Source organism: Caretta caretta, chromosome 2, assembly GCF_965140235.1.
Source record: "Caretta caretta isolate rCarCar2 chromosome 2, rCarCar1.hap1, whole genome shotgun sequence".
NCBI classification, from domain to species: Eukaryota; Metazoa; Chordata; order Testudines; family Cheloniidae; genus Caretta; species Caretta caretta.
Genome location: NC_134207.1, coordinates 10,821,424 through 10,835,613, shown reverse-complemented (window position 1 = coordinate 10,835,613; position 14,190 = coordinate 10,821,424). Strand labels below are relative to the sequence as shown.

The 14,190-nt window shown below is 41.4% G+C and overlaps 1 protein-coding gene across 3 annotated transcripts in view; it reads right to left on the bottom strand.

Moving 5' to 3' along the window:
- TRAPPC9 (trafficking protein particle complex subunit 9) overlaps positions 1-14,190 on the bottom strand; it is an 811,376-nt gene that overhangs the window by 480,309 nt on the left and 316,877 nt on the right. The window lies entirely within an intron of this gene.

Here is a 14,190-nt window from a genome sequence, read left to right as displayed (position 1 = left end):
CAGGTTCCTCATCCAATATCAGTCACCACTCCTGACCTAGCATCCTGTCCTAATCTCTCTACATATTGAGTCCTTGCACCAGCTACGTGTCAGACCTGCCTCTGCACTCACTCCACCTCCCATCCCCTCCCTATCTTCTCTTCCTTCACCCATTTTTCTCAGTGGCTCTCAGTCTCCCCCTACACCTGCCTCGCAGTCCCTGTCTCCTCCCAGTCTCTTAGCCCAACAAGTTGCACTTTGCCCTCTACCCGCTTACTTTTAGTCCCAATCCTAGCCCAACAACTCCCAGTCCCCTATCCCAGTCTCACCAAACTCCTTGCTCCAACCTATTTCTTTCTCACAGTCATGTTCTGGTCCTCTGTGCATTCAAGTCACATGGCATCCTCCTTCACGGTGCCTGGGTGCCAACGGGGGGGGGGGTCATTCAGAGCACAGGAAAGACAGGCTTCCTGATCATACTGGCTCTCAGCAGCTAGGAGCTGCACCTTGGGCAGCAGCATGCTCAGTTGGTCAGTGGGGAGATGGTGCATGAGCAGTTAAATCACACACAGGAGCTGTGAGGCGAAGGAGCATGGTCTGCATGGATGGAATCTTCAAGGGTTTTAGCCGTTCAACTGTAAGAAGTCTCTACTGAGCATGTGCAATCTGCGATATTTCAACTATTATAATCAAGCCAAATTTTGGCAGATATTGATGGACACAGCAAAAGCCACCTGTCACAGAGGCACCCCCTTCCTAAATTTCAAACCCTTTCTCCAAAGCATAGGGATGCTAGAAAAGAAAAGATGGCCAGAAATTTTTTAAATGGGAAAACAATGCCTTTTCCCATGACAACGTTCTCTGAAACAGCTGAACCATTGTGGCTGAAATTTTCCAGAAGAATTCACCCAAAAATAGACACCGAGCATAGAAAATTTCATCCCAAATGGTTAAATTTGGCAAAATTAAAAGCAACTGAAAAAATATCTTATCATGGCAATTGTTGGGCATTAATTACAGGTGTTGCTACCCGCCCCACCTATAAGAATGTTTAGCACATTCTTGCTGACTTTTTGTAAATGCACAGGAAAACTGCTTCCCTCTAGAAGCATCACATTTAGACAAGTGTTTCTAATGCTATGTACTGTAACCAAACTCCACCCTTTTCTCATTGTGTCTTTTCTTCTCTCTTTATAAACCAGGTAAGTCTTTATATATCTGTCATACAGTAACACTGACCCTTTATGAGGGAAGAGGCCAGTGCACTTGTGATTCATTAGCTCATTCCAACTGAACTTAAAAGAGGACACTTGGGTCACACTGGGGAGCAAACTGGGACCGTCGGAGAACTGGCAAGTCACTGTGAGAGAGTCAGGAAGTGGCAGCTGAGAGCTGCCAGAGACCCAGAGGAGAGAGAAGCAGCAGGAAGAGCTGGCAGGAGTTGCTTGGAGAGAGCTAAGTTTGGAAGGCAAGCAGTAACTGTGAGCTGCCCAGTGACGAGCTTAGAGGAAAACTGTTGATGAAAACAGATCAAAGTTGGGGATCCCGACAAGTGGAAGACTCAGATAGTGGCCCCTAGGAAAAGTGGAAGATCTAGGTTGGTATGGGGAAGCCAAGCCCAGGAGCAAGATGATAGTTGTGATAGGGTGCATCCCCTGAGCAGGGACAGAAGTGACAGGCTGGGAGACCTGCAGGATGGAACCCTGCAAGAGGGGAAGCCCTCAGGGCAAAGACATGAATGAAGGGCAGCAGGAAGACCAGCCACCCTCAGGCAGTGACATCTAGAGAGTGGGGTCCTGAAACAGGAGCCAAAGCCACTGAGAACACAGTCCTGCTATTCAGTTTCAGCTGGCTGACTTGCTGATATCATCCCTAGAAAGGGATTTGGGAGACACCTGCTGTATGTTTATTGTGTAAATTGGAAAATGGTTTTCTAAAAGGATGGAAGGGGGGGGAGAGGAATATTGCACTGGCGTGCGTGAATAAATTATGCCCAGAGCTGGGCTCTACATTAGACAATGGGAGACTATGTTCCTTTCATGGGCAGGAGGAGAAGGGAAATTGAGGCAGGCATTCTGTCTTGCTGCAGCCTGCTGCTGGAGGGCATTCCAGATGGGGCACCTTATAACATTTTATAAATTTTATTCTAACTTCATCTCAGCTTTCACTCAAGGACCCTTGTATTCTGAAAATAAGAGTAGTTCTTTGTATGATGACAACTTCTTTAGGAGAGAAACAGACAATTCATATAAAGCTGAAACCTCTAACAGATTAAGTAGATTCAGATTTTCACATCCTTTACACTTGGCAAGACATTCTTTCATAGGAAAATGTCACTTGGTCAGCAACAGTGTATGGATCTTCTTATTGCCAGTCATTTAATCGACCAAACCATTCTTAGCCTCTGCACCTTTTATGACACCTGCAGCTCTTGACTGTAGAATCTTTGTTTATCTCATATGCATGAAAGACTTTCCTAACTCAGTTATGGTGCACCACAAAGACAGATGACAGAGTTCAGCTACTGAGATCATCACCATGATAAATATCTTTCCACTGATTATGTTGTTTGAGATTCTTCAGTGCCAGACATGCTGTGCACAGAATTTAAATTCAAAGGCAATGCATGATATGCTGTACAAAACTAGATATCTTGAGGCATGTAATGAGATAACATCTATTACCATAAATTACAAAGTGATTTACACGTAAACGAGGGTTGTCATGAAATTTAATTTTAATGGCTTGATAATCAAGTAAGAAACACAATAATTACCATAACTAAGTTTTTCAATAAATTAAAATCACTGCTGCTGGCAATACATTATTTTTGTTAACATACATAATACAGCTCCTTTCAAGAGCTCTGTCTGATACATTCTGCTGTTTTAATTTTGTAGTAACCACCAAACGACTATGACAAATAAGTTGTTACTACTGATTACATTCATCACATTTCAACACTCTTACAAAAGAGTCCTTCAATAGTCTCCTGTAGAGTTGAGCAGCAGCATCTCCTACATTAAAGAAAACTAATGTAACAGCTAAACAGCATTAGGGGAGGCAGAAAGACTACAAAATGATACTACTAAGGTTATAGCCAAGTGTGGAATTTTCCTGCAGATACAGTGTCACACACTTTAAATGGTAAAGTTAGAATCTAATGTACAAGTGATTTTCTCGAAAAACTATGAGACTCCGGTCACATAGAAAAGTGATTTAAGACAAATTTGCCCAAAACCATATATATAAAATAAAGCCCATATCTCTCGCTATCATGAGAGGTGTATTCAACTGAGTAGGTTTGCAAAATAGACACACATCATTCTAGTACAACGAACATATTTTAATTAACTGAGGCTACTATACACATCACTCAATCTACCCAGAAGTTCACCAGCATCAATTACAACCCCTCACACAAGCTACCAGTGACGTAAACAATAACTTTCAATGTGTATATTAGAGCCGGAAGAAACTCAGCTATTAAAGTTTGATGAGCTGAAAAATATATTTTGTGTTCTTTTGCAGCACTTGAGAGTATCTTTCCAATGAATCCAAAACATAATCAACTGAAATTGTAAGCCAAGACACACTCCTCTCCCAAGGATCCCACTACTTTCATCCACTGGATGGTTTGGTGGCCAGCAATCCTGGCCCCTACCCTCCAACTAATATTTTATAAAGGGGTCAGAGAGCACCGAACTCTCCAGTAAAACAGTATATTCCAAGTGTACCTGGCCTCCAAATGAAGAAAGTGGCCATCATAATAGCAGGATCCATAGGAACATTTTGAATCCCACAGCTACTGAAAAGGAAAGTATGAAGTGCACTCCCAAGAAGATATCTTGGGGATTTGGGCAAAGGATAAAAAGCATATCCCTGCCAGCTCCGCTGCCACAAAGATGAACAATAAGAACATAAGAATGGCCACAGTGGATCAGACCAACGGACTACCTAGCCCAGAGTCCTGTCTTTTGAGAATGGCCAGTGCCAGAAGCTTCAGATGAACAGGGTGGTTTATCGAGTGACCCACCCTGTCATCCAATCCAAGCTTCGAGTAGTCAGAGGTTTAGGGAAACCCAGATCATGGAGTTGTGCCCCTGACCATCTTGGCTACTAGCCACTGATGGACCTATCCTCCATGAACTTATCTAATTCTTTTTTGAACCCAGTTACACTTTTGGCCTTCACAACATCCCCTGGCAACAAGTTCCACAGGATCACCATGTATTGTGTGAAGAAGTACTTCCTAATGTTTGTTTTAAACCTGCTGCCTATTAATTTCATTGCGTGAACCCTGGTTCATGTGTTATGTGAAGGGGTAAACAACACTTCCTTCACACTGTTCATGATTTTATAAACTTCTACCGTATCCCCCTTATTATCACTTTTCCAAGATGAACAGTCCTTGTCTTTTTAATCTCTCCTCACAGGGAAGCTTTCCATACCCCTAATCACTTTTGTTGCTCTTCTCTGTACCTCTTCCAATTTTTTTTTAATACATACACACACACACACCTCTACCATTTTCTGAGATGAGGCGACCAGAACTGTATGCAGTATACAAAGTGTGGGCATGCCATGGATTTATAAACTGGCATTATGATATTTTCTGTTTTATCGATCCCTTTCCTAATGTTTCCTAACACGGTTAGCTTTTTTAACTGCTGCTGCACACTGAGCTTATGTTTCCAGAGAACTATCTACGATGACACCAAGATCTCTTTCTTGAACTGTAACAGCTAATTTAGATCACATTATTTTGTATGTATAGTTGGAATTATGTTTTCCAATGTGCAATACTTTGCACTTAACATTGAATTTAATCTGCCATTCTCTTGCTCAGTCACCCAGTATTGTGAGATCCCCTTGGTAACTCTTCGCACACTGCTTTGGACTTAACTAGCTTGAGCAATTTTGCATGGTCTGCAAACTTTGACACCTCACTGTTTACCCCCCTTTCCAGATCATTTATGAATACGTTGAAGAGCACTGGTCCCAGTACCGATCCTTAGGGGACCCTGACATTTACTTCTCTCCACTGTGAAAACTGACCATTTATTCCAACCCCCCGTTTCCTATTTTTTAACCAGTTTTAACTGATCCATGGGAGGACCTTTCCTCTTATCCCATAACTGCTTACTTTGCTTACGAGCCTTTGCTGCAGGACCTTGTCAAAGGCTTTCTGAAAGTTCAAGTACATTATATCCACTAGATCACCCTTGTCCACATGCTTGTTGTCACCGTCAAAGAATTCTAATAGATTTTTAAGGTATAATTTCCCTTTATAAAAGCTCTGTTGGCTCTTCCCCAACATATTTCATTCATCTATGAGACTGATAATTGTGTTCTTTAGTATAGTTTCAACCAATTTGCCTAGTAATTAAGTTAGGCTCACTGGCCTATAATTGCCAGGATCGCCTCTGGAATCTCTTTTAAAAATCGGTGTTACATTATCTACGAACCAGTCATGTAGTACAGATGCTGCTTTAAGTGTTATATACCATAGTTAGTAGTTCTGCAATTTCATATTTGAGTTCCTTCAGAACTCTTTGGTGAATACCATCTGGTCCTGATTACTTATCACTGTTTAATTTGTCACTTTGTTCCAAAACCTCCTCTAGTGAGACCTCAATCTGGGACCATTGCTCAGATTTTGTCATCTAAAAAGAAGGGCTCAGGTGTGGGAATCTCTCTCACATCCCCTGCAACGAAGGCCAATGGAAAGAATTCATTTAGATTTTCTGCAATGGCCTCATCTCCTTTGAGTGCTCCTTTAGCATCTTGATCATCCAGTGGCTGCACTGTTGTTTGGCAGGTTTTCTGCTTCTCATGTACTTACACAAAAATGAACAGCAATTATTTTTTCTTTTACTAGTTGCTCTTCTAATTCTTTTTGGCCTATCTAATTCACTCCTGGAGGAATTCTGTGCCACTGTGCGTGCAGAATTTCCTTTCCCTCACAGAAATGGGCTGCAGTGCTGCTAGCAGCCACTAAGGACTATTGGACCCGGCAGAGCCCAACTTCCACATAGAAGACACTGCTTGGGGGAGGGGGAGGAAGATAGAGGGTTCCTGACAGCTGCAGTTTCTCAGCATGCCCTGAAGGAAGGAGAGGGTGGTGCACAGGAACACTGTGCTAGTCTGGGACCAAGCATCAGGCTGTTTCTCCCTCTGGATCCCTGGGCTCTGCAGGAGGAGTGGGCGGGTGCCTGGACAAGAAGGGCCCCACGATTGGGGTCTCGGGGGGAGGGGTTGTGGGTGTCTGGCCCTCCAGCTGGGCTTGGGGGGGGGGGGAAGGGGGCAGAGAAACAGGAACTGGGTTGTCATAGGGGTTTCTTTAACTCTACTCCCGGAGGAATTTTTGTATGTGTTTCTGTATAGTTACAGACATATTTGCTGACAGGTATTTTGAAATAAATTATCAAAATAATTGAAACTGGCATGATTATGTATAGAATCATAGAATCATAGAATATAAGGGTTGGAAGGGACCCCAGAAGGTCATCTAGTCCAACCCCCTGCTCGAAGCAGGACCAATTCCCAGTTAAATCATTAAATCATAACATGTAGTGTTATTGTGACAAATAAATTCTGCACACAATATTTTAAAATTCTGCAAATTTTAATTTTTTGGCGCAGAATACTCCCAGGAGTACGAATTATACTTTTACACTTGATTTGCCAGAATTTATGTTTCTTTCTGTGTTCCTCAGATAGAAGAAGCATGCTAACTGGTCACCCCTGAACTGCTGGTCATTTCTCCAAGACAAAGGGGATAAGGAATAGAAATTGATAAGACAAGTATATTCCTCATATTTCCTTATTCTACATATAAGAAAAAAGGAACATGCTCTCACAGATGCTATTGTTATGTAACTCTTAAATATTTATTTAATGGTAACCACTAAACATTCCATATACAAATATATGTTTTTTCAAACTACAGTGGCTGTCCTGTAACCTTCATTAGTTACTCAGAGAATGATTAGCCATAGTAGAGTAGTACTGTAGGACTAAGGAGCCCCCAGGGTTGCATTATTTTGCAGAATAAGACAATTGTTGCAGTCAGTGTTTTAATTTATTACAGCGGTGGCTGGGAAGGGAGAGAACTGCACACTTTTCTTAAAACACCAGATAAATAAAGCTTTGCTATGTTGAGTGGAATGATACAGGAGTGCTTATGCTTTCCACAGCCTATTTCAAGCAGTAGTAGTGCATTGTAACATGGTCCACATGGCCAGTTAGCGTGGCAGGCTAGTACAATGTAGATTTTATACCCTGGTTGGCCAAGCAATAAGTCTCTACGTAGACAAGCCCTGAAGGAGGGGCTGGAGAGTGAGGGGAATGCATAGGGATAAAACAGAAGAGAAATGAGGGAAATATTAATGATGGGTGACAAAGGAAATAATGGAGATACTGGGGATGGAGAAAGAACAAGGAATTAAAAATTGACTAGAGGTGAATATGTCAAACACCTAATCAGATATTAATAAAGGGTAGTCCATAAGACAGAAAAAAAGGGACAAGTGAGAATCCAGTGCCAAGGCTCTGTTGGGAAGCCCAGTGCACCCTGTCCCTGGACAGCCAGGAAGATTGAAAAAGGCTAATTTCTGCATTTTTCATACTGTCCTCTGGGTAGTAAAATCAGTCTTCTCACTGAACCGATTTGGTAATTTTCTCAGGGCCTTCTTAAACGCAATTTAAGTTTGCCTATATGTTCAATTATACTATCTTTAGAACTATGGAAACAAAGTAGGAGCTATGCAGTAATGCTTACAATTAAAAGTACTTATCCTGTGAAACAGAAGATGAATTAATACAAAATACGCATAGTAATGTGCAATTTATAACCCAGATTACAACATTCAAATAAAAAGAAAAGGAGTACCTGTGGCACCTTAGAGACTAACCAATTTATTTGAGCATAAGCTTTGTAGCTCACGAAAGCTTTTGCTCAAATAAATTGGTTAGTCTCTAAGGTGCCACAAGTACTCTTTTTCTTTTTGCGAATACAGACTAACACGGCTGCTACTCTGAAACATTCAAATATTTTATGATGGGACTAAAATCACATTATTGTGATAGGAGCATATAATATGAAAATTTAAACATGGAACAAGCTGTGAAGTTTTTCCTTGATAAATGACCCTACTGGAGGACTAAAGTACTTGGAAATGTTCACATCTGTTATGACATTGGCATTTCAGACTATTTAAATTAAAGTTATTAAACTTAAATAAAAAAATAAAAGGAGCCACTTATTCAAATTTATCGACCCAATAAAGGGTCACTGTGCTATAGACCTATTTTTAAAAGGTGTTTATAGTATTATAGTATTCACAGTCAAGAAGGAAGGGCATACCAAGGGTGGTGGGGGGGGGGCACAAGGATCAGTTCTGGGTCCAGTTCTCTTCAATATCTTCATCAATGATTTAGATAATAGCATAGAGCATACACTTGTAAAGTTTGTGGACGAGACCAAGTTGGCAGAGGTTGCAAGTGCTTTGGAGGGTATAATTAAAATTAAAAATTATCTGGACCATTCAGAAATGGTCTGAAGTAAATAGGATGAAATTCAATAAGGACAAATGCAAAGTACTCCACTTAAGAAGGAACAATCAGTTGCACATATACAAAATGGGAAATGACTGCCTAAGAAGGAGTACTGCGCAAAGGGATCTGGAGGTCATAGTGGATCACAAGCCAAATAGGAGTCAACAAAGTAACACTGTTGCAACAAAAAAACAAAAAGGGGGGGGGGGGGAAGGCCGAGGAAGACATCATTTTGGGATGTATTAGCAGGAGTGTTGTAAGCAAGACACAAGAAGTAATTCTTCCACTCTACTCCATGCTGATTAGACCTCAGCTGGAGTACTGTGACCAGTTCTGGGCACCATATTTCAGGAAAGATGTGGACAAATTGGCAAAAGTACAGAGAAGAGCAACAAAAAGGAGTAAAGGTCTAGAAAACATGACCTATCAGGGAAAACTGAAAAAATTGAGTTTGTTTAGTCTGGAGAAGAGAAGACAGAGGGGCCATGATAACAGTTTTCAAGTACATAACAGATTGTTAGAAGGAGGAGAGGGAAAAATGTTGTTCTTAACCTCTGAGGACAGGACAAGAAGCACTGAGCTTAAATTGCAGCAAGGGCGGTTTAGGAAAAACTCCTTAACTGTCAGGGTGGTTAAGCACTGGAATAAATTGCGTAGGGAGGTTGTAGAATCTCCATCTCTGGACATTTCTAAGAACAGGTTAGACAAACACCTGTCAGGGATGGTCTGGATAATACTTAGTCCTGCCATGAGTGCAGGGGATTGGACTAGATGACCTCTCAAAGTTCCTTCCAGTTCTATGATTCTATTACTACAATTTATTATTTTATGCCACCCAAATCTGTGCTGGCTCCTCACAAAAGATGTAGAAAGATTTAGTCCTTACTCCAAAGAGCTTACAGGATTTTTTAAAATACGACTGAGGTTCAGAAACAATATGGAAGGGATGTGAAAACGAAGGACAAGGGACACAGCAGCACAATCACACATTTACTATGGTTAGGCATGGCATATCTTGGTGAGTGTTTAAGTTTTTTTTTTTATCTTTTTAATTAAACATAAGGAAGACAAGACTGCATATTATTGTCTTATTTAATGCAGGGATCATGGAAGAGGTGAATTCTATAACGAACAAATGGCAAAAGTGCAGCTTCAATTTGAGACAATGGATTTCCTGAATGCTGTGGCTCTGGAGTCACTCAGACTGACAACACCCAATAATTTCAACACTGACGTAAGAAGATGAATCTTCATATTCAGTTCAGGATTTTGTGGCCAACATGAGGGTTACAGGGCTGTCCCAGGTAGCTGCAGATTCAGCTTTGGATCTAGTGTTTGCGTTAGAATTAAAGGGCTGGATAATGTACTCCTCTCATGGAAAATCATAGGCTCCAATAGTTTGAAAATGTATTACTATTCTCCTAGAGGAGTGAGGAACTTATTCTGATAATCTGCCACTATCAATGGTATTGGAGTGTTTCCCCTTTGACAGTTTCATCCTCACAAGTAATCTTGGTTTAAAAATGATTTGTGAGGTGCAGGACAGCTAAAGAGCTAATGGCAGAAATCCTGGGCCAAAGATGATTTATTCGGACAAACGTTTCCTAAGGTCTTGAGGTATAGTTGTGTGAGAGGCAAAGCATCTGCAACCTCTTGAGAAGAGCCACCATTCCATATGGTAGAGAAACTGTTTAATGAAATTTGCCTTCTCACAGGAGCTGATTTTGACTACCCCTCGCTGAGAGCAAATTTGTGGTTATTTTGCAGAGAAAATTACTTGAATTAAGACTAAGTTGCCCACATCAATGACAGTAAAACAGGATATTGAGAAGTTGAACGCCAAAAGTTATCTGGATTTAGAACTGTGGTGTTCACTGAGGTTCTGGATGTGATCAGAAAATTCTATTCCACACCCTGTTTGGACATTAGGTCTTCTTGGCTGATGAAAGCTTAAAGGGAAGTACTGGGTCCTTTGGAGGCAGACTGTCAATCCCACCTTTAAGTAGGGCAGAATACTGAGAACTCTTAAGGAAGTGCATATCTTAACTTAAAAAAAAAATCACTTGATGTTGACACTTGTCAGTTATCAACCTGATTCTCATCTTCAATTTTTGTTTCAGAGTATGGAGAAGATGGCGAAGAACCACCTTTCAGAAAGAGCCAGATTCCGCTACCATCAACCGAGGAAACCTTTTTCTGCCTAAATTCCCGAAATACTCGGTGTAGACTGTGACAGGGTCAGGCCAGATGGCTACAGGAGAATAACAGAAGGCAGATATATTAGCCCCAGGTTAAGTAGGTCCCTTTTTCCTGGGTAAGGTAACAGGGAAGATTCCAGAACAATCAGGAACTTTCTAGAAACAATTAAAGCAGACAGGCTGATTAGAACACCTGAAGCCAATCAAGAAGCTGCCAGAATCAATTAAGATAGGCAGGCTAATCAGGGCACCTGGGTTTTAAAAGGAGCTCACTTCAGTTTGTGGTGTGTGTGCGAGGAGCTGGGAGCAAAAAGCTGAGAGTGAGAAGGCGTACTACTGGAAGACTGAGAAGTACAAGCATTACCAGACATAAGGAGGGAGGTCCTGTGGTGAGAATAAAGAAGGTGTTGGGAGGAGACCATGGGAAAGCAGCCCAGGGAGTTGTAGCTGTCACGCAGCTGTTACAGGAGCCACTGTAGACAGCTGCAATCCACAGGGCCCTGGGCTGGAATGCGGAGTAGAGGGCGGGCCCAGGTTCCCCCCATCCTTCACCCCCCCAACTCCCTACTTGATACCGAAGGAGTTGACCTGGACGGTTGGTTCCATCAGAGGAGAAGATCTCTGGCCTGTTCCCCCAATCCACTAGGTGGATCAGCAGAGACTATGGGGATTGTTCTTCTTCCTTTTCCCCATGCTGGACAGTGATGAGGCTAACTGAGTGAACAGCAAATTTGAGCCATGAAAATGGCCAAATGAGGGCTGCCAGGAACCTCTGAGGCGAGCAAAACTGCCAATAAGCGCAGGACCCCCAAGGCAGAGGAGGAACTTTGTCACAAGACTCATTTCTCCAACTCACACTGTCATAAATATAAAGGGAAGGGTAAACCCCTGTAAAATCACTCCTGGCCAGAGGAAAAATCCTCTCACCTGTAAAGGGTTAAGAAGCTAAAGGTAACCTCGCTGGCACCTGACCAAAATGACCAATGAGGAGACAAGATACTTTCAAAAGCTGGGAGGAGGGAGAAAAACAAAGGGTCTGGGTCTGTCTGTGTGATGCTTTTGCCGGAGACAGAACAGGAATGGAGTCAAGTAAGTAATCTAGCTAGGGTTGTGTTAGATTATGATTTCCTTAAATGGCTGAGAAAATAGCTGTGCTGAATAGAATGAATATTCCTGTCTGTGTGTCTTTTTTGTAACTTAACGTTTTGCCTAGAGGGATTCTCTATGTTTTGAATCTAATTACCCTGTAAGGTATTCACCATCCTGATTTTACAGAGGTGATTCTTTTTTTTTACTTCTATTAAAAGTCTTCTTGTAAGGAAACTGAATGCTTTTTCATTGTTCTAAGATCCAAGGGTTTGGGTCTATGGTCACCTATGCAAATTGGTGAGGATTTTCACCAAACCTTCCCCAGGAAGTGGGGTGCAAGGGTTGGGAGGGGGAAAGACGTGTCCAAACTCTGTTTTTTCAGGAACCCAGATAAAGTTTGGTGGTGGCAGTGGAAATCCAAGGGCAAAGGGTAAAATAATTTGTACCTTGGTGAAGTTTTAACCTAAGCTGGTAAAAGTCAGCTTAGGAGGTTTTCATGCAGGTCGCCACATCTGTACCCTAGAGTTCAGAGTGGGGAAGGAACCTTGACACACACCAACTCACCTCTCTCCACAACCTGGGAGGAGGAAGGGGGGGAACAAATATGTAATTGATGGCTATTTTGGTAGAGGGACAGTTTGGAAGGCTGGATATTTTACTCAGAGAATATAATGTTTAGTTGTATGTGAGGCATAAACTTTTGAGGAAGCCTCTTGTTAATATTTCGGCATCACAACATTGATTTTCCCCAAATGATAAAATAAATTCACTTCTTATAAGCATCACAGAAGAAGTGGGGTCTTAGGAAGGATTTGATTGATAGGGTAATGGTCTCAACACCATTTATTAATTGTTTAGGACTGTGTCCATTATGTGCCATGCACTTTCCAGATTTTAAAGAAGGATGGTACCTGCCCTTGGGAACAAATAGTCTAACAACTGTTAAGTGGACAGGTTAGGAAAGCGGATGGGAATACCTCTAAGACCTCCTGCCTAGATAAGTGCCCAAAGAGATTGTCAAGGTTCCTCCCTCACTCTAAACTCTAGGGTACAGATGTGAGGACCTGCATGAAAACCTCCTAAGCTTACTTTTACCAGCTTAGGCTAAAACTTCCCCAAGGTACAAATTAATTTTATCCTTTGTCCTTGGAATAACCACTGCCACCACCAAACTCTAACTGGGTTTACTGGGAAATGTAGTTTGGACACATCTTTCCCCCCAAAATCCTCCCAACCCTTACACCCCACTTCCTGGGAAACGTTTGGTAAAAATCCTCACCAATTTGCATAGGTGACCACAGACCCAAACCCTTGGATCTCAGAACAATGAAAAAGCATTCAGTTTCCTTACAAGAAGACTTTTAATAGAAATAGAAGTAAATAGAAGTAAAGGAATCACCTCTGTAAAATCAGGATGGTAGATACCTTACAGGGTAATTAGATTCAAAACATAGAGAATCCCTCTAGGCAAAACCTTAAGTTACAAAAAGGACACACAGACAGAAATAGTCATTCTATTCAGGACAATTCTTTTCTCAGCCATTTAAAGAAATCATAATCTAACACATACCTAGCTAGATTACTTACTAAAAGTTCTAAGACTCCATTCCTGGTCTATCCCCGGCAAAAGCAGCATATAGACAGACACAGACCCTTTGTTTTTCTCCCTCCTCCCAGCTTTTGAAAGTATCTTGTCTCCTCATTGGTCATTTTGGTCAGGTGCCAGCGAGGTTACCTTTAGCTTCTTAACCCTTTACAGGTGAGAGGATTTTTCCTCTGGCCAGGAGGGATTTTACAGGGGTTTACCCTTCCCTTTATATTTATGACAGAGATGAATGAAGGGAACAGACTGCAGAGCTACCCTACTGTAATTGCTCTTGTTTTCTCTTTCTCTGTTTCCATTTTCTTTTGTCCATTTCTCCTTTTCCCAGAATGGTTGTTATGGTAGAAGTAAACTGAATCAAGAAAGGTCTATTCTGTGCAAAGATTATATATCCGTGAATTCAATCTATTTCAATAAATAAAAATGGAGGTTTCAACATCAAAATATGCTGTGTTGAAAGTGCATCAAGAGCCACTATATTATGAAAGTTTTAGGAAAACATAGCCAGTCAATCCAACAGTCCATGTCATTTGTACAATGTTGAACCCACTCTTTCGCTCCACAAGTAACAATCACCTTGTACTCTGCAATTAATTTTACTGGATGAAAACTGCAGACAAAATAAATTACACCGAGAAATTCTTAGCACTCAAAGATGTATCTTCAGAGAAACAAAAATAGATTACAGTCTCTGAACTGTACAACGATCTTAAAAAAAATGAATAGTTCACAAAAGTTGAGAGAATAAAGCTATAGCAGTAT